An 8371-nucleotide genomic window follows, 5' to 3' on the forward strand; every position below is an offset into this window, starting at 1 on the left:
CACTTATTATGTGCCAGGCACTGTACTAAGCACTTGGGGGGATACAAGCTAATTGGTTTAGACACAGTCCCTGCCCCACATAGGGCTCACACTCTTAATTCCCATTTTAAAGATGAAGTAACTAAGGCCCAGAGAATCAAAGTGATTCACCCAAAGTCACGCAGCAGACAAGTGGTGGAGCCGGGATTAGAACCCATGACCTTCTGATTCCCAGGCCTGTTCTCTATCCACTAGGCCATTCTGCTTCCTGCTGGGAGACCACAGCAGAAGACAGATAAACCTGGAGGACAGCAATCGGGAGAGGAGTTGCACCCCTTTTGCAAGGAGGCAGAGTAGAAAATAGACAAGCTCAATGAGGGACAAGACCACTCTGACAACAAGGATCAAGGATCTGACAATCGAGGCTACCATTTTTATTGTCTTGTACTCTCTAAAGTGCTTAGTACCGTGTTCAGCACACAATAAGCACTCCACAACAATGCAGGAAGGTGTGTCTTCAGGTCTTCACTCTTCAGGTTTTTTGATTAAAATTTGCAGATATTGTTAGGCCCTTCCAACAGGAATGTTATCTTCAAATATGAACAACAGCTGTATGACTTTGTAACTAGATATATAAAACTATAACTCATACAGAGCATGGCTCAGTGGAAAGAGCCAGGGCTTGGAAATCAGAGGCCATGCGTTCTAATCCTGTCTCTGCCACTTGTCAGCTGTGTGACTTTGGACAAGTCACTTAACTTCTCTGGGCCTCAGTTACCTCATCTGTAAAATGGGGATTAAGACTGTAAGCCCCATGTGGGACAACCTGATTACCTTGTATTCCCCCAGCACTTAGAACAGTGCTTTGCACATAGTAAGCGCTTAACAAATGCCATTATTATTATTATTATCATTATTATTATAAACACACACACGTATATATGTATAAATGTACTTGTGGCTAATAGAGGATGGGGGAAACCTGGAGAGGAGTTTAGAGTAGGAGAGGGATAAGGTAATATGGAGGAGAATGGAGGGCTGGGCAAGGAAGGACAAGATGGAGCTACTTTAGTAAATTTGCTGAATTGGATCCTGAACAACAACAACTGCTAGACATATTCTAGAACACTGGAATCCTTCTGGATTCCTAAAAAAGTGTTTTGGCTTGTCTCTGAGAGTCTAAGGCAGATAGGGCCATAGTGGGTAAAGTACGTGTCTGGGAATCAGAAGATCATGGGTTCTAATCCACTTGTGTGCTGTGTGGCTTTGGGCAAGTAACTTCACCTCTCTATGCTTCAGTTCCTTTATCTGTAAAATAGGATTAAGAATGTGAGCCCCATGTGGGACAGGGACTGTGTCAAACCCAATTTGCTTGTGTCCACCCTAGAGCTTAGTACAGTGCCTAGCATTTAGTAAGCTCTTAATAAATACCACAACTAATATTATTACTATTGGTTAAAATCAAGAAGAGAAAACAAGCAAGTAGAAAGTTTGGGGGGGGTGGGGTGGAGGCAAAGTGAGTAACTGAATACTCAAGAAAATCTGAGGGAGAAGGGGGAGCTATGTGGAAGATACACTTATGTATCTGGGGTTGTTTTTGTTGTGTAGAAAACATAGAGTGATGTGAGGACCATTCTGATGCTGAACTAGAGAAAACCCCAGTAATATCTATCATCTGGCATTTGCATCACTAGGGCTTACGCTATTCATATCCCAACTCTCCTTTTTGTATGCTTTAAAAATGGAGAGGAAGGGAAACAGTCGAATAGCAGAAATAAATGGTATCAGTTGAAGTCTACTGAAAGCAGAAATAATGTCAGAAAGGCATCTGGCTCAGATTCTTTCTCTAAGATAGGCAATCTGAAAACCTTCAGGGTGGTGAACAAAGAATCTTAATATATCCATTATTAAATGAACTATTTTTAAAGTTTCATTCATTTCCTATGTTTCCATTGCTTTATTTACAATAATGATAATGGATATAAAAGGGAATTCTGCCTATCTATGATTGCCTGTCCCCTTCATTATATTGAAATTTCCTTGAGGGTCAGAACCGTGTCTCTATTTTTATTTTGTGCTCCTAAACATGTAGAACAGAACAGTAGAAGCGCTACAAATGTTCCTGAATGAATGAAAGAATGATGGAGTGAATGATGAATGAGTGATCAAATGAACAAGGTCTACTCATCCCTGGAAAGTAGCTTTAGGCCCATGCACCTCACCACAGCTGCACTAAAGAGTAGGGTTCCCCCTTCCCAACTCTACTCAGGAGGCTGCCGCTCAGGGTCATCTCTCCAACCCTCCCATCTCCTGCACTACCACCATCTGACCCTCCCCTCACCTTTCCAAGTCAATCAGTCAGTGATATTTACTGAGCACTTACTGTATGCAGAGTATTTCACTAAGCATTTGGGGGAGTACAGTATAATGGAGTTGGTAGATACTATTGATGCCTGCCTATTTGTTTTGTTTTGTTGTCTGTCTCCCCCTTCTAGACTGTGAGCCTGTTGCTGGGTAGGGATTGTCTCTATCTGGTGCCCAATTGTACTTTCCAAGCCCTTAGTAAAGTGCTCTGCACACAGTAAGCATTCAACAAATACGATTGAATGAACGAATACTATCCCTCACCATATCGAGCTTAAAGTCTAGAGGGGAAGACAGACATCAAAATAAATTACGGATAGACATGCTCATCTGTACAAAATTCAAAATAATAGATAATACAAAATAATAAAGTTCATTCAATAGATAATAGAAATGAATTAAAGTGAGGAGCCTGAAACATTGTTCAGGCTGTGCAGGGAGGAAGACAGGAAAAGCAAGGGCTAGGAACTGAGGTGGGCATGGAGCTAGGTTTACCTACTTTGGAAGGGGCACGGTTCCTACAGACAGGTACTCCTGATGAGTAACTAATGTGGATTGGGTAACTGCTGAGAGTCAAGGTACCCCCATCTTTCACAATAACAGACAAGCCTTTGGCTGAGTTCCAAAAGGAAATGGGGCAAAATTTGTAAAAATAGCCCCACTATAAAATTATCACACAATCATCTGATATTTTTATAAATGGTCAACTTTGGGGCACAGATCTGGGAACACATTTTATGATTTAAACACTAACTGCCTACTTTATGGCCATCAATCGTCATTCGATCAGTTGTATTTATTGAGAGCTTGCCATGTTCAGACCGCTAAACTAAACGCTAGGGAGAATATCATAAGACAGAGTTAGTAGGCACATCCCATGCCCATGCACCTGAAAAGTTAGTTTGAGGGCTTTTCTTGTATGTACTACTCTTTATTCCCGTCTTAGGATCACACATGGAGAGTTTCCAGTACTCTACCAATCTTGGCTGCGGGAGGGAGAGTCAAGCAGAGGCATACCTATTTCATTCCTAGCTTGGGCAGTGGCTAGTGAGTGGAATACAATCTGCTACAAGTCAAAACTCACCTGTGCTGGACAGCAGTGGCATGGGAGAGAGTAGAGAGTGAAGAACAGAGTTTATCACATGGAAGAAGGCAATTAAACCACTTCCACATTTTTACCAAGAAAATTCTATGGATACACTACCAGAAAAATCGCAGATAGTGAATGGGGAGTTCTGGGAGAGATATATCCAAGCAGTTTCTTTGGGTCAGAGATGATTCGACAGCATTAGACAAGAGTATTTATTAATGTCCTTCATACAGATTAGCAGTTTTAAATAAGACATTTGCCATCATGAATATGAGATTGTACAATCCAAAGGATAAGATCTGACATCATATTGGCATAAGGTTGAGAATAATGGAACATGTAGACACAAAGAGGGTTTCCATTTGAACATCATAGACTAAAGAAAAAATGACCTTTAACCAACTAAAAATACCTGCTTCTTTCCATTATAGCGTTAAATCTCTCCAGAATTCTTATTCAAATCACTCCTTTTCAGGGAAAGGTGATTTGGAAAAAAGTACCTTCTCCTAAGAACAAGTTCCCAATAAAATCAATTCTGCTTTAAATGTGAGTCCCATTGCAATGAAATACAGAAGTCAGACCAATCCACGACACTGAAAATGGGTCAAGTTTTTCAAAGTATAGAATCGGGGGAATCAGAGAAATATTACCTTTTGCTGTCTATATTCTGCAGAAAACACATTGACTTCTCGCACGTCTCATAAGCTATTCCATCAAAACCTGCTTTGAAAATCAGAGGAAAAAAAATGTTAGCTATCAGGAACTGAGAAACCAGGACCACTAAAGTTCGGAAAGATTTCTCAATCTATCAATCAAAGGTATTTATTTAGTGCTTACTGTGTGCTGAATACTGTGCCCTCCTTTTGGGAGTGTACAAAAGTCAGTAGAATAAGCCTAAGTAGCTTATTATCCTCCATCCATAGTATTCTTTGAATATTCATTGAATATTTAACACTGTACAAAGAGCTTGGGTGACTACAATACATACTCTGCCTTCAAATAACTCACAATCTAGCGGAGAAGACAGACTGAACAAAATGTTTTAATGCATACTGGGAGCAGGTTCAATGATAAAGACATAGATGGTGGTTGAAATACTTCTGAATGAAATCATTAAATTAAATAATTTAGTAAACAACTATACATCTGTCTCTCCTATGAATTGGCACCCTATTGTGACAGCGGAGTTTGCGTATGCTTGAAGAAGCTTAGAGCAATGCCATATAGGGTTACCAATAATGGAAAGGATGATGAGTTCGAGTGACTCCATCTTGTTACTCAGGAGCCGTTTTACATGTGACCAGCATTTGACCCCGTGAAAAACAACATAGAAGGAGGAATTTGGGGAGGAACCAATAACACAAAAGGAGGGCCTTGAGCAGAAACTCCTCACCCTGGGCTTCAAGGCTGTCCATCACCTCGCCCCCTCCTACCTCACCTCCCTTCTCTCCTTCCACAGCCCACCCCGCACCCTCTGCTCCTCTGCCGCTAATCTCCTCACCGTACCTCGTTCTCGCCTGTCCCGCCATCGACCCCTGGCCCACATCATCCCCCGGGCCTGGAATGCCCTCCCTCTGCCCATCTGCCAAGCTAGCTCTCTTCCTCCCTTCAAGGCCCTGCTGAGAGCTCACCTCCTCCAGAAGGTCTTCCCAGACTGAGCCCCTTCCTTCCTCTCCCCCTCGTCCCCCTCTCCATCCCCCCATCTTACCTCCTTCCCTTCCCCACAGAACCTGTATATATGTATATATGTTTGTACATATTTGTTACTCTATTTATTTATTTATTTTGTACATATCTATTCTATTTATTTTATTTTGTTAGTATGTTTGGTTTTGTCTCCCCCTTTTAGACTGTGAGCCCACTGTTGGGTAGGGACTCTCTCTATATGTTGCCAATTTGTACATCCCAAGTGCTTAGTACAGTGCTCTGCACACAGTAAGTGCTCAATAAATACAATTGATGATGATGATGATGATCTTGTAATCAAGCAAAAGAAGGCCTGCCAGAGGTACACAGGATAAGCTAACTTCCAAAATCAGCCCACAGAGTGGGTGCAGGGAAGGGGTAGCCATCCCCCAGGCTTTGCCGATTAATGGGCTAGAGACAGCAGGCAAGTAGAAGCAATGATTCAGGACCCGCCGCAACCCCTCTGAAACAACTGACATGAGTGGATAAAAAAAGGGGGAAGAGCCAGACCATCATTTGTTCAGTTTGTGGCGTTTTTTGAATGATGTCATGCCATGCCACGCCAAACAAGGTGGCCAAACAACTAAAGCAGGTGGTCTCCATGAGCTAAAGAAGCCAACGTCGGGCAGTAGAAAAGTCCACCTGAGCACAGGCACCTACGGCCCGGCCGCCAAAGACTACCTAAAAACTTGCACCTGGACAACGTGCTGTGAGCAGCCCGATGCCTCAAACTCCTCGGATGTGGGATTACCTTCATGGAACTTGGGGATGGCAGTAGGACAGGGTGCGATGAGGGTGGGGGTGTGTGGTCATTCATTCAATCGTATTTATTGAGTGCTTACTGTGTGCAGAGCACTGTACTAAGCACTTGGGAAGTACAAGTTGGCAACAAATAGAGACGGTCCCTACCCAACAGTGGGCTCACAGTCTAGAAGGGGGAGACAGAGAACAAAACAAAACATATTAACAAAATAAAATAGAATAAATATGTACAAATAAAATAAATAGAGTAATAAATACTTACAAACATATATACATATATACAGGTGCTGTGGGGAGGGGAAGGAGGTAAGGCGGGGGGATGGAGGGGGGGGAAAGGAAGGAGGGGGCTCTGTCTGGGAAGGCCTCCTGGAGGTGAGCTCTCAGTAGGGCCTTGAAGGGAGAAAGAGAGCTAGCTTGGTGGATGTGCAGAGGGAGGGCATTCCAGGCCAAGGGGATGATGTGGGCTGGGGGTCGATGGAGGGACAGGCGAGAACGAGGCACGGTGAGGAGACTAGTGGTGGCAGAGGAGCGGAGGGTGCAGGCTGGGCTTTAGAAGGAGAGAAGGGAGGTGAGGTAGGAGGGGGCGAGGTGTTGGAGAGCCTTGAAGCCGAGGGTGAGGAGTTTCTGCCTGATGCGTAGGTTGATTGGTAATCACTGAAGATTTTTGGGTGTGTGTGTGTGTGTGTGTGTGTGTGCGCGCGCGCATACGCATTAACACCTTCAATTAGACTGAGAATTGAATAAAGCTTTCCCCTATAAACCCTGGTGGTTTGGTTTTACTGTGGTTTGACTTGTCATTGAGTGATTGATAAGGTGAGACAATTCCAGTGACAGACCTACAGGATAGGTGCTTGATGGGGGAAATAGTACCAGGGATGGACTTATAGAATAAGTGCCTGACTTTGTGAGATGGGCTCACAACAGAAAGTTCTGAGCTGAAGCATCCAAGTCGATTCACCTGTGCTGGGAAAAGCTTGGGACAGGTCATCCAATCTTCTGGGAAAAAGTAAGACTTTGGGCTGAGCACTGTCTCAGTAAATGCTACTGATTGATCGATTGAGTGAACCACACTTTTCTGGGTAACAAACTGAGCAGCTTGGAAAAGAATCAAAGGCAGATGATCAAGTGATCAGAAGTGGTCAAGTGGTCAAAACACTGATCAAAGATAACAGCAGAGACTCAGGTTTTTACTGCACAGAATGTAATGGTAAACCATTTCCAGACCTATATCAAGAAACCTCTTTGGATACACATAACAGAGCAATGTTTTGATAGAAGATGGGACATTCTGAAGAAGGTGTGTTCATGGAGTTGCTTTGGGAAAGAAACTAATCAGCAGCATTTAAAGAGATGCATATGTACATAAATGCTTAGGATTGGAATAGAATACATACATGCTGAGGTAGCTGTTGAGTAGATGTGATTAGGTGGGATTTTAGTAGGCTTTTGCAGATAGAGAGCTTTGGTATGGAAGACTTGTGAGAGGGAGCAAGAATAACAGAACAGAGAAATAGTGTGAGCAAGAGGTCAGAGGCTGGGGAGACAAAAGAGAGAAAGGTGTAATTGGAAAGTGTGTTTACCAGCTTGTGTCTCCTTAACCAAGAGAATATCATAGTGACCTGTCAAAATAAAACAGTTGTCAGATGTAAGTTTATGGATTGTTTTAGAAGAAAAGGTCAGATAACAAACTGAAGAGAGAGTGGAGACAGTGCTCAGCCCAAAGGTTTACTTTTTCCCAGAAGATGGGGTGACCGGTCCCATAATTCTCCTCGAAGGAAAACGCTGTATGAGAAAATTTCGAAGAACCGACCTTTAAGAACTTGACAAACCACTTGTGTTTTATGTCCATGGTCATGCTTTTAGTTCTGAAAGAATATTCAGAAAATATTTTATTCTTTCTTTATGGTTGTTGTTACCCAGAAAAGTGAGGTTCACTCAATCAGTAGCATTTATTGAATACCTATGTACTCAAGGTACTGTAGAAAGCAGTTGGGAGAGTACAATAAGAGTTGATAAAAGTGGTCGTACCTGTCCTCAATGACTTACAATCTAGGGGGAGTGAGACAGACACTAAAGGAAATGGCAGCTAGGATGAAGTGATAGAATATATAAAATATGCACGTAAGTACCAATAAGAGAGGTGTGCATAGGTAGTACTAATTCAATCAGTCAATTATATTTATCAAGCACTTACCCTGTGCAGATCACTGTACTAAGTGCTTGGGAGAGTACAGCAGAGTTGGTAGGCATGTTCCTTGACCACAAGGAGCTTACTGTATTGAAGGGGAGACAGACATCAAAATAAATTATTGCTATGTACATAAGTGCCGTGGGGTTGAGGGTGGGGTGATGATGATGGAATTTGTTAAGCGCTTCCCATGTTTCAAACACTGTACTAAGAGCTGGGGTAGATACAAACTAACCAGTTTGGACACAGTGCCTGTCTCAAATGGGGCTCACAGTCTTAATCCCCATTTTACCAATGAGCAC

The 8371-nt window shown here is 42.7% G+C and overlaps 1 non-coding gene across 1 annotated transcript; it reads left to right on the top strand.

Annotated features, from left to right (window-relative positions):
• The first annotated feature begins 3279 nt into the window (after window positions 1-3279).
• LOC119929152 lies at window positions 3280-3417 on the top strand. The gene has a single exon (XR_005451291.1). It is a non-coding gene; the product is annotated as a small nucleolar RNA SNORA7 (small nucleolar RNA).
• The last annotated feature ends 4954 nt before the right edge of the window (window positions 3418-8371 follow it).

Source organism: Tachyglossus aculeatus, chromosome 5 (genome assembly GCF_015852505.1).
Source record: "Tachyglossus aculeatus isolate mTacAcu1 chromosome 5, mTacAcu1.pri, whole genome shotgun sequence".
Classification (NCBI taxonomy): domain Eukaryota; kingdom Metazoa; phylum Chordata; class Mammalia; order Monotremata; family Tachyglossidae; genus Tachyglossus; species Tachyglossus aculeatus.